Below are 12,105 nucleotides of genomic sequence, written 5' to 3'. Positions count from 1 at the left end.
TCACTAGCCTGAGAAAAGATCAAAATTCAAAATTTGAAGGATGATTTCTATTGAATGCATATTGCTTTAGTCCCATTGTAAAGCTGAAAAATTCTAAGTAGAGCCGTTGTAAGTCAGGGAACCTCTGTCATCATAAGAGGGAGGCAAGAGTTGCCCTGAGAATGGAAGCAGAGGCTGGGTGATGCACTTGACAATGGAGGAAAGGGCCATGAGCCAAGAAATGCAGGCAACTTCCAGCAACTAGGAAAGGCAAGGAGCCTAGAGAAGGAACACACACCTTGATGTTAGCCTCTTAAGACGCACCTTGACTTCCAGAGCTATAAAGCAATACATCTGTGCTGTTCTAAGCCAACAAGCTCATGGGAATTTGTTGCAGAACATGTAGGCAACTCACAGATGTGGTAATGAAACTGACTATTCTCTTGGACTGTAAACGGTCCACTCGCCACCTCTATACAGTGGCTGAAACCATCCCTTGCAGATATCACTGTCCTGAGAGCTGCATTTCTATCTCATGTCCCCATAAATGCTGAGGTAACATTCCTCAATGGTCCTTTGGTCCATTGCACCAAAGGACTCGACCCCATCGAGTGACCCGCAAGATGCAAAATAAGTGAATTTCCTCATGATGGTTGAAAACCATGACACGGTTATATCTTCATACCGTGTGCAGTGATAATATGAATACCAAAAGCCACAGCATGAGGGCAGGTGTCGTTTTGGTTGTAAGGAACAGCAGATGTACTTTCATTCTTTACATTATAAGAATAGCAACTCCTTCTGGGATTTAGGCTCAGAAACTGTTTGGCAAATGCCAGGCAGGTGGATTCAACCTTGAGAAAATATTGGCCACCAGCTAATAACTTCTTGCACAGTGAGTTGTGAAAGTGACTTACGGTGACAAAATATATTATACACACTAAAATATTTAAGCTTTCTGGACATATCATGAATCAGAAGGCAATGGGTATTTTATTTTTGATGCAGCTAAATGCATCTGCAGCTTGATGGCCCTCATAAGTAATAATCCGAATTGCCTATCAGAAGAGAGTGCCGGAGTTATTTACAGAGGAAAAACTAACCCAATAACCCTAGGTGTCACTGTTTTATGCAGAAATAAAGTGAATCTGGCAGCAAGAATAATGAAATGAGATAAGCCACACACTTGAAATCTTATATTTTATGTAAAGAAATCTTCATGAAAACTATGTATATACATCTATAGGTTGAATGAAATAGAATTCACATAAGTTGCGTAGACGATTGGCTAAAGAGCCGACTCCGAAAGTGCTTGTAAGGACTCCCATCATGGCTCCACTGGCGGCTGTGCGACCCTGAGGTCTCCCAAAAGTCACTCCTCAGGCTGGCGCCCTCTGAATTTGACCTTTCCCTCATTCCTTCTAAAACAGAGCCTATTCGTTCCAGAGCGTGTTATGTCCTTCCTCTGTCACTCAAGGGAATCACCCATCCCAGGAGATGCTCTCCGTATAAGCCTTAATTTTATGCAGTAGATACCAGCTGGGGTTGTAATTGTCAAGCAGATCAAACCAAAACCTCTTTTCCTTCCATGTGAACTCTGACTTCTGCTCATTGGTAACTTATCGCAAACAAACATTTTTCAAATCCTTTTATTTTTTATTTCTGCTGTGTTGGTTGAGGGGGATCATGGATGTTAAGCACAGAGCATAAGCCTCCGGAGGCGCCTCTGTTGTTCCTTCGCTGAGAGCGCCAAGTCAAGTTACTTTATAACACCGCATCCTCCTATGTGGACACGAATATCAAAAGATTTCTGTTAGGAGAAAGAACAATTCAGAACGCTGAGAGGAAATTAAACGAGCTGAAACGGGCTGAACTCGCTCATACCAAGGTTGGCATAGTGGGCGTATGATGTGTTTTCTCTCCTTTCAGAAGATACTGGGAGGTGATGCTCGCATCAGCAGCACATATGCTAAAAGCGGAATGATGCAGAGTGGATTGCATGGCCCCTGCACAAAGATGACATGCAGATTCACGAAGCATTCCATGTTGAGGACAATAAGATCCTTCTCAATAGTTTACATAACGATAACCTTTTTGAATTTTAGCTAACATAAAACCGGGACTTAAAATGACAGTGAAATTTATTTTTTAAAAAAACACCGTGTTGAATAAGTTTATTATGGTAGAATATTCTTAGGAAGCTTTATTTTGAAGTAAACCCAGGCTTGATGGGTTTGCAATGAAAAACTCTTTTAAGTTTGGCCACAAGGTGGTGGTGTCACAGAACAATTCCAAAGATAAACCTAATTACGTTTCAAAATATGTGCCCTTTATTTGTGTTTCTTTCCAAGCTAAGCCTTTAAATACCCCAGTTCTCCCTATTCCATGTCTTCTGCCAAGCTGTTTTGTATTTTGCGACGTGCTTCTTGTCTGCCTCTTGGGGTTCTTTGGTCCCTCATATCTATTGCTGACCTCAAAGGAGATCAGCTACGTCTGTTTTTCTGAAAGCTAGACGCGAGGTTAGCACGATAACATTTCAAAAACAGGAAATAATATAATTCTATTTGTATTCATTATTGTTATTTACCTGTTTCTTGTTATTTAACAGAAAACAGATTTCTTGCTTCTGGGCCCCTCATGTAAGGCAACTGTCACAAACAGAGCGACTGGGGAAAACAGCAAACTCAATAACAAGCTGAAAGACTATTTTCATTAATTTGGTCCTGTCCCTCTCTTTCCTCACCGTCTGGCCCTCCATGTGTTAAGGTTTGCCTAGCCAGCAGAGGCGGCAAACAATTAAGAAACTTCTCCAAGATACTCAGAAATTGCGAGAAATCCTTAACAAAGGGTCATTCCCAGACGATCTGACATTTTTCACTCTGCATTCTATGGTCTTGTGTCAAATGGGTGTGGTTACCAATTATTACTGTTTCACGAGGCTCAGAAAAATCTCAGGATTGTGATGCTGTGACTTGTCTAGGACCTGTGTAGCTTCCGAATGTCCTAGACCCTCGGTGTGCGTTTAGAAGGACAGCAATTTGGTGAAGCAGAGAATAAATTTTACTCGAAATTTCAGATGCAGAGTTGCTGCTGTGGCACAGTGGGTTAAGAATCCGACTGCAGCAGCTCTGGTTAATGCAGTGGTGCGGGGTCAGTCCCCAGCCTGGTACAGTGAGTTAAAGGATCCATAGTTGCCACAGCTGCAGCGTAGGTCACAGCTGTGGCTCAGATTCAATCCCTGGAACTTCTATATTCCTCAGGTGCTGCCATTACAAAAAAAAAGTTGCAAACATTTAACTGGTCCAAAGGTAAAAAACGAGACGCTCTGTGCACTGTGGGTATAGATTTTAGGAACTTTCTTGGACCACCTCAGAGGTAGCACAATGTTTGCACTTTGTCCAGGTACATATTCAGTAATGCCTTTAATTAATAGAACGATTTTCTCACACCCCTGTTGAAGAGCAGATGTTGGACATGGATCTTCTATATACAGGAACTCAGAAAGGACCCTGCAGTTCCCCACATATGTAACTTTTTCACACCCAAGTAACTTGTTTTAGTGTGAGCCCCTTTTTTTGTGGGTTTTATTTTTTTCAAGTTAAAGTTTTGTGTCAGCCCTGCCCTGAACATCCCCAATAGCTCTTACTGGAGGCCTGAGTCCTTGTCCAAAAGCCTACCTCATGTAATTGACTATTAGGCATGAAAACTGACGAAATCAACATGAAAATGCCCAGTAGAGAACTGGATGGTTTATATCGGCCAGGGATGCTGTGTAACAAAGTGTCTCAAAGGCAGCTGCCTGAAACAAAGTGTGCTTATTGTTTATTTCTGCAGACCAGCTAGAGGTCAGCTGAGCCAAAGTGAGCATGGCTGGGCTTGACTCTAAGCTTCAGGCAGATCCCAGTCTGCCTTTAACCCCCGACCCTTCCCAACCTGCGTGCTGGTTGGGGCACATCCTTCCCATGGCAATGATGGAGGAACAAGAGAGCAAATCCAATGCCACCAGCACATCTCAAGCTTCTGCTTGTGCTGTGTCTGCTGATATGCCATTGTCCAGCGTGTCCAGTGGGGTGAACCTAAAGTCAAAGGGCCAAACTGCACCCTGCCCCTGGCGGGATGAACGGCAAGTTCACAAGGCAAAGAGTACACAGAGAAGAGGCAGCAAAAACTCGGCCCTAACCCCTGAGTACACAGAGGAAAGGCAGCAAAAACTCGGCCCTAACCCCTGCGTCTTTGCACACATCAAGTCAAGCATCATCCAGGGAAGCCAGAATAGTTGTTTCAAGAAGGAGATAGTTATTTCAATCAGCCTTCACCCAGTCAACACCACAATGGAGTTACAGCAGTTATGTCCTGTTCAACAAATGGTGCTTTAGTTTCACTCAACCCTTTCTTTCTTTCTCTTTGTTTCTTTCTTTCTTTTCTAGCTTGATTAAAAAAAAGCATAAAAGTTTAAATCAATGTTCTGGTCTTAATCATGTCTAAAATGTGTTCCTAAGGGTGACGATTACCTAGCCTTGGCTCTTTTCCTGATATCCATGGTAATAAGCTATAGCATTCTACGTGATGATTTTAAAGTATTAAGCAAATACTCCACAATTCCACACATCAAAATGTCTTATTAAAGGAATTAATAACATTTAACTCTAGCCAGGGTGCTGTTGAGATTTACAGGTAGCGTTACCATGCTTGACAGCATTTTCTCAAGCCCTGAAATGTTCAGAAATTCTGACAAAGAATTCCTATAAATAGCAACCTTTTTCTCTGCTAAGAACAGACCTGCTGATAGAGCTTTAAGAGAAAAACCTTAGTTTTGTGGCAACATAGCATTTCTAACACTGCAGCTCAGCATCAAAGACCTGCCCATCTGATCTCAGGCTGCTCCGAAGGACAGCAGGCTCCTGGCAGGAAAGAGCTCTTGTTGATAAACTCCAGGAACACATGCCCACCAGGCTCCCTGTTGGCTGGTAGGTCCCCAAATGAGGAGGGGGTGGACAGGGCTGAGCTCTGACTGGTCTTAGTTCTTGTTCCAAATGTCTCATTCCAAGAGACCGAGCATGTTGCTCTAACGTCTGCCTCCATCTCTAGGAAACACGAAGAGTAAGTTAGGAGAGCCAACATGTATCCGAAAAAAATCTTGGCCAAATTCATGACAGAAACATACACACCCAAAATGTGTTAATTGCGATATTGATTGTAGTGTCCAATAACAAAAAGAGCCTGAATATAGATATTTATGTAAGTATAATTATAAAAATATCCGTAAATATATCAGTTGGGAGTCATAAAACAGAATATATGTAAGGTGTGTTTGGAGCTGGAGGCAATAGTTTAATAACTGACCATATGAAAATATTTAAAGGAGTTTCCGCTGTGGCACGGTGGGTTAAGGATCTGGCATTGCCGCAGCTCTGGCTTATATCGGCTCTCTGGCCCCCAAACTCCCATAGGTGGCAGGTGCAGCCCCCAAAAAAAGAAAAAAAAAAGAAAAACAAAAAGAAGAAGAAAATGGTTACATTTTGATGTATACAAATATGAATAATGGGATATTGTGCACTTATAAAAATGATGTTTTATAAATGCTTTGAAAAGTCCCACAGTATAATACGAAGTTCAAAAATCAAGATATAATACTGTAGATGCGTCTAATATAATATTCAATATCCAGATATGTTGAGAAACTATATGAAGAAAAACATAAATGTACAAATAGAAAATATATTTGGGAGTTTCCATTATGGCTCAGGGGTTAACAAATCTGACTAGGAACCATGAGGTTGCGGGTTCGATCCCTGCCCTTGCTCAGTGGGTTAAGGATCCAGCGTTGCGGTGAGCTGTGGTGTAGGTTGCAAACACGGCTTGGATCCCGTGTTGCTGTGGCCGTAGTGTAGGCCAGCGGCTCCAGCTCAGATTAGACCCCTAGCCTGGGAACCTCCATATGCTGTGAGAGCAGCCCAAGAAATTGCAAAAAGACCAAAAAAAAAAAAGAAAGAAAGAAAGAAAGAAAAAGAAAATATATTTGAATGCTGGTGTTGTAAATTACAATGATGATCCATTCATACTTTATATATAGTCCAAAATCTTTATAAGCCTACATAACTAGTTAATAACAGTGTAGATTATTTAGATACTTGGTATGTATTTACCTTATTCAAGCAAAAACTGTTGAGATAAGCATTAGCAATAAATGAAGTGTGCCTTTTTTTAAAATGTCCCCTTGTTGTGGAAATAAATTCATTGATATTGAATGACTCCTCTCCATAGACTGGACTAAATTATGCATTTCTAACTTCATATTCTGAAACATCGAATACTATAAACAACACTTGTGGGAAAGTTTTGTTGATCTTTCTTCCTATAGGGGGTCTCGAATTTTCACAACCCTGATGAAATCTACAGATTTTTCCTTCTCAGGTGTAATTATAAGTCTTGACCACACTTAAGATTATCAAATCAAACTGATAAACTCAATATATTTTTCTTCGACTGGCACAATCACATACAATTTACAAATCTCTTCCATATATCAGAACCACTGAAGATCATCAAACAGACCCAATTCTTATTGGTTTCCAAATACTACATTTACATGCATTCACAGATATACAAACATATACATTTTCAGCTATATCCTAGGCAGTGCATTAACTGCTGTCAAATCTAATGGAAAAAAGACATTAAGCCAATAACTACAATGTAACTAATATGTTGTACAAATCATGAATATTCAAAAATGAGGGAGGGAGGGAGAATAATGGGGAAGGCATTGTGCATTGGGAGATTTGAGAAGGATTCTGAGCAATAGACACTGATACCGTGACTGATGTATTGAAATTTAGGGACTCATCTGTGTAAAAATTGCCTCTATTAGTTTACTGCCGAAGTAAATTGCCTTGGGAAAGGATGTGGGTTTCATAACTTGAAAACCCTCAGATCTATTTATCATGTTCTTTGCTTCTAATGTAATCACTACATTTTATTTTTATATCCTCTTTATCTAGAGGCTTTCTGGCTTATTTCCTCTTGAACTTTTCCCCTTTAATTTTAGTCCAGCGCTGACACCAGCCTGAAGGGTTTCTTTGGGCAAAATACCTCTGCTTTAAGATATTTAATTCCATCTGACTTAAAATCGTTGTTATATGGATTTGCTAGGTGCCAGGCATTTCACTGCTATTCGGAGAAAACTGTCCCCAGAAATCTAAAACTCTTCAACCTGCACATGATGAAAGGCCCCCTTTAGATTCAGAACTGTGCAGGGTGAGCTTGTGACAGTCTTGGTCTATTTATTTGTCATGGAGTGATTCTGTTGGGCACCTGCTCCCCAGGACACCCCTTGCACAAAGGCCTTCGTCCACTCTTCGATGGGGAGATGATTTCCCTTTAACCCTCCATCTCATCCTACATCACCTCCCTCTTCTTCCTGCTGATGTGTATTGACAAGAACCCTCATAAGAAAAAGAAAAAATGAATGAGAGAGAAATGATCTGAGTGCTTTCCTAGCTCAAAAATGAATGACGTTCTTCTACCCTCAGGAGACACGGACAGGTTTTTTTTATTTCTTTATTTTTTGGTGGCTCGCATTGCATGTGGAAGTTCCTGGGTCTGGGATTGAACCTGAGCCACAGCAGTGCCCCAAGCTGCTGCAGTGACAAGGCCAGATCCTTCACCCCCTGTGCCACAAGAGAACTCTGACACAGATAGGTTTATTTGGTCAGCAGCAAAATGGAAAACGATTTCCCTTAGAAGTTTAAAAGCATAGCTCCATTAGCTTCTAGACAGGCTCTGTTAAAGAGAAATCGGCTGCTGACCTGAAATTCATTTATTTCTAGATAGTCTCTTTTATTTGTGGGTTGGTTTGTTGTCTTTGTGTCTCTGGGAGCTTTTAGGTTGTCATTTTTTGGATTCACAGCCCTAAATCTCACTGTGTGGCTGGGCGTATGTGGCAGCTGTTGATAATGCTCCCTAAATATTTCCAGCTCTCCCGCCAGAGCCCTTGTGGTGGGTTGGACCGTGTAACCAGCTGTGCACAGGGGTAAAGTGTCATGTGCCACATTGATGGGCAGCATTTAGTTGCTTAAGGGAGAACTTAGAATATGCTAACCCTCTGCCCAGGGGTTAACACCACTCCAGATAGTACCTATTCAGCTAATTGGGTTCCCCATTTGAGGACGGTGCAGAGTAGAGCAGATACATCCAAAAGTATGAAATAACCTTTATTGTTTTAAGTCACTGGAATGTGGGAATCATTTCTTAGCACAACATAGCCTTGCAAGTCTAACAAATATTGTATGTTCTCTACGCTTTCATTTTTATGAGCATTAGGAGGACTCCCCCCACCCCATTTTTTTTTTTTTTGGCCTCATCCATGGCTAGGCATTGAATCCCAGCCTCAGCTATGACTTATGCCACAGTCGAGGCAACTTGGGACCCATAACCCATTGCTACTGTCATAGCGCTGCTGCGAACATATGGACGCATGTCTCTTTTTGTAGTTTTGTCCAAACAATGAACCTAACTGAATATCAGAAACACATGCACAGACATAGACAAGAGACCTGTGGTTGCCAAGGGGGAGGGGGAGGGAGTGGGATGGCCTGGGGGTTTGAGGTTAGTAGATCAACTACTACATTTAAAATGGATAAGCAACCAAGTCCTAGCGTACAGCACAGGGAACTATATCCAGTCTCTTGGGATAGACCTGGATGAGGATAATCTAAGAAGGGGAATGTATGTATATGTGTGACTGAGTCACTTTGTCGTACAGCAGCAATTGCCACTACATTGTAAAATCAACTATGTTTTAATGAATAAAACCAGTGCTGCAATCTCAACGGCAAACCAATTCTTTGTATTAAACTCTCCCTGTTCAAATTACATTACGGCTTCTCTCTCATGATTAGACATAGAGACGGATACAGAATTTGTGCCGGGGTGGCTCCAGGAGCTAGAACTGCCAAGATGGGATTTTGCTATTGGTTTGGTCCTGCCCCTGGACTGGAGCACGGTTTCAAGCTTCTTTGCAACAAGAAATGAGATGCTAATAATCCATGGCACGCAGTAGCATCGTGGTTAATTAAACTATCCCCTATGATTGGGTGTGGCGAAGCTCTGCCTGCCTCGGGAGACATAGTGGCTGCTATAGCTCCCTCATCACGGTACCGACGATGGCGGTGCAACCTGAGTTCTTCCAGGAGCACCTGAGGGTTACGAGAAGGAAAGAACAAGCTCGGGTCCTTGGAACGCTCCGCTTAAGTCATGGCCTAAGCACCAGAGAGCTCCTAGGACAGCTGTAAAAAAAACTCTTAATTTCTGTAGCCATGTGGCTTGTGTTGATAAAAACCAAATGCAAAACTGGGAGCTGCTGAATTACAGCAATGTATTCACAGTTGCACCGGGTTTCCTGTGCGAAGGTGAGTCATTGACCCTGTGATAGGCAGATGCCGAGAAGCTGGACGCTCAGGTCAACCGGGAGGGTGATTCTGGAGGAGGTTTACGTCAGTGGATTTTGAGGAAAGCAGGTTTCCCTCCAAAATGTGGATGGGCTTCATCAGTCGTTTGAAGACCTGAGACACAGGTCTGACCTCACCTGGGCAAGGGAGAGCTCTGCAGGAGGTGGCCTTTGGACCTGAACTCCACGTCACCTCTTCTCGGGGGCCCCAGCCCAACGGCTTTCTTTACTTTTGGCTTCATCACCCCACTGAGTGTCCAGCCTGCAAGCTCAACGGCAGATGTATGACCTGCCCGCCTCCATTACCACACGAGTCCGTTCTTTAGAATAAATCCCCCCATATATGTGTAAATCCATGTCCATACTCAGTTTCCTCTAGACCCATCCCAATCACTCCGTGTTTCCACTGAACTTAGTGGTGTCAAATTTCATTGTGCCCCAAGGACACAGGTACGCACCACGCTTTGGGAGGAAATAACTTAGAGGCTTAAAAAAAAAAAAAAAAAGGCAAGTTATATTTGAGATCTATATTGACAGAAATCTGGTGAACACGGGTGGGAGTGGATCCTAAGGGAGTTAGACCAAGGAGTGTCGACAATTTTAGCAGTTCATCCCGAATGTTTTCATGTAGGTGCACTGAGAGAAGTTCCAAAGGCAATGCCATTGTTTATGGAGCTAAAAGAGGCTCTTGCTGAAACTCAGACTCAGTGGTGTTCTATGTTTAATGAGGCCGAGGTTCCTGAGCTTCCCGGGCATGAAGTGGAAGAGTAAATAACTAATGTCCTATTGAAATCTCAGCTTTACAGAATCACTCTTGATTGAAAGCCCATACATCTTTCTGTTATTGTAGCCCCACAGTTAATACACACACGTATGAGTGCTTCCGTATTACCTAGTTTGTCTCAAGTGTTTGTTTCCACCTTGAATAATCTTCCCCCAGGTGCTTGTTTTAGTGTTTCTGTACAAAACATACGCTGTTACTCCCATTTTTCTGAGGAATTATACCTGTACTATTAGCTGAGCCCATTTATTGACCGTCTGAAAATGGATTGATCTACGATAGAGATTCTACCAACTTTGAATTAAGGTCCACTTTCTATCGTTTGACATGTCGCGCATCTCATGATGATATCGTTCATTTGGTTCGACTGATTTATTAGTCCAAGCAGGATGCTGACAATCTCCTTGCTGGATGAGGAAGTGGACGATTCTCTTACTTCGTCAGGCATCTTGGCTTCAGCTATTAATGACATTACTTTTAACTAGTTTAAGCTCCATCGGATGCTTTCTCTAACAGAGCTTAAGAAAAATCTGTACTTATTATCTATTTTTTGGTAACTATGTCCAATCGTTTGATTCTTTTCTTGCATAAAATGATTCATTTGCAGCAAGGCGGTGTCAGAGTTCACTTGGCGTCACTATTTGTTTAGTAAATTTTCATGCAGGTGAATCATTTAGATGAAAGAGCAAAGAATCAAAGGGCATATAAATCGAAAATGAACACTCCATGCAGAAGAAATAGGCACAACCCTGTAAATCAACTATGTTTTAATAAAAAATGTTAAGGAATCATGACAATTTTGTGAATTAGTTCTGTATCATTATTATGAGATTCCACATATTAGTTACCTCATATGATATTTGTCTCTGTCGGACTTACTTCACTTGGTATGATAATTTCTAGGTCCATCTATGTTGCTGAAAAATAGCTTTATTTTGCTCTATGTGGGAAAAGACTCTGTAAAGAAATGGATATACATATAGGTATAACTGATTCACTTTGCCATACACCTAAAACTAACACAACGTTGGAAGTCAACTATACTCCAATGAAATTTAAATTTAAATTTTTAAAAAATAAAACCTAAATAAATAAAAATTTTAAAAACATGACAGCTAATTACTAACTTTGAGGAAATTAACAAAATAAGCTATGTTTTCTTTAGGATCACCTAGTGGTAATTAATAATAATCATTATGAAATAAATATGAACAACCTAAGTTTTGTTTGCAGGGTGGAAATATGAAAAGTCCTTAAATAATTCCTTCAGTTATCGCACCATGTTTTCCTTCCATGATTCTTTTATTTGCCCCCATGGTAAATTATCTAATTTCTTTTTTTTTCTATTTTTTTATAATTTCTTATTTCCCTCTTTTTAACACAATTACTTTTAGGCAAAGCATCTGGATTAGATGAAATAAGGAAAAAAATTTCCATCTTTTCTGCAAGGCCGAAATTATTTTTTGAATAGGTTGTGCATTTGCAGAGTATCTTTGTTCCATTTTTGTATTGCCTTTCCAAAACTAAAACATGCCTTTTATGATTTGCTTATATTTATCTTGTGAGTATTTAGCAACAGATTTCTACTCATGTGCCAGATTTGGAAGTATTGTAAATATTTTCAGTATAGTTTTCCCACAGCATCTACTAAAATACCAAAAAAAATTCTGAATTATCTTCCTATTGTTTGAGTTATAAACAATTTTTATTCCTTTTGGCTTTCTGCTCCTTCAAAAAAGTTGATGTATTTCTTATGTAGTAAAGAGTCTTAATTTTCTTTGTTCATTATTGATTATATAACATTACCTAGTAGCTGATTAGCTTTTGAACTGCACCTATAAAATCTACTGCTTTGATTGGGTTTAAGCTTAGGATTTATCAGCATTTGGTTTTTGTT

General features: G+C 40.7%; 1 non-coding gene across 1 annotated transcript; it reads left to right on the top strand.

Moving 5' to 3' along the window:
• Positions 1–1,924: 1,924 nt before the first annotated feature.
• Positions 1,925–2,030, top strand: LOC125113115 (U6 spliceosomal RNA). Its single transcript, XR_007131345.1, has one exon. It is a non-coding gene; the product is annotated as a U6 spliceosomal RNA (small nuclear RNA).
• Positions 2,031–12,105: the final 10,075 nt, after the last annotated feature.

This window comes from Phacochoerus africanus, chromosome 12 (genome assembly GCF_016906955.1).
Source record: "Phacochoerus africanus isolate WHEZ1 chromosome 12, ROS_Pafr_v1, whole genome shotgun sequence".
In the NCBI taxonomy this organism is placed as follows: domain Eukaryota; kingdom Metazoa; phylum Chordata; class Mammalia; order Artiodactyla; family Suidae; genus Phacochoerus; species Phacochoerus africanus.
The sequence above is the reverse complement of the archived record's forward strand: the minus strand, read 5'-3'. Positions and strand labels throughout refer to the sequence as shown.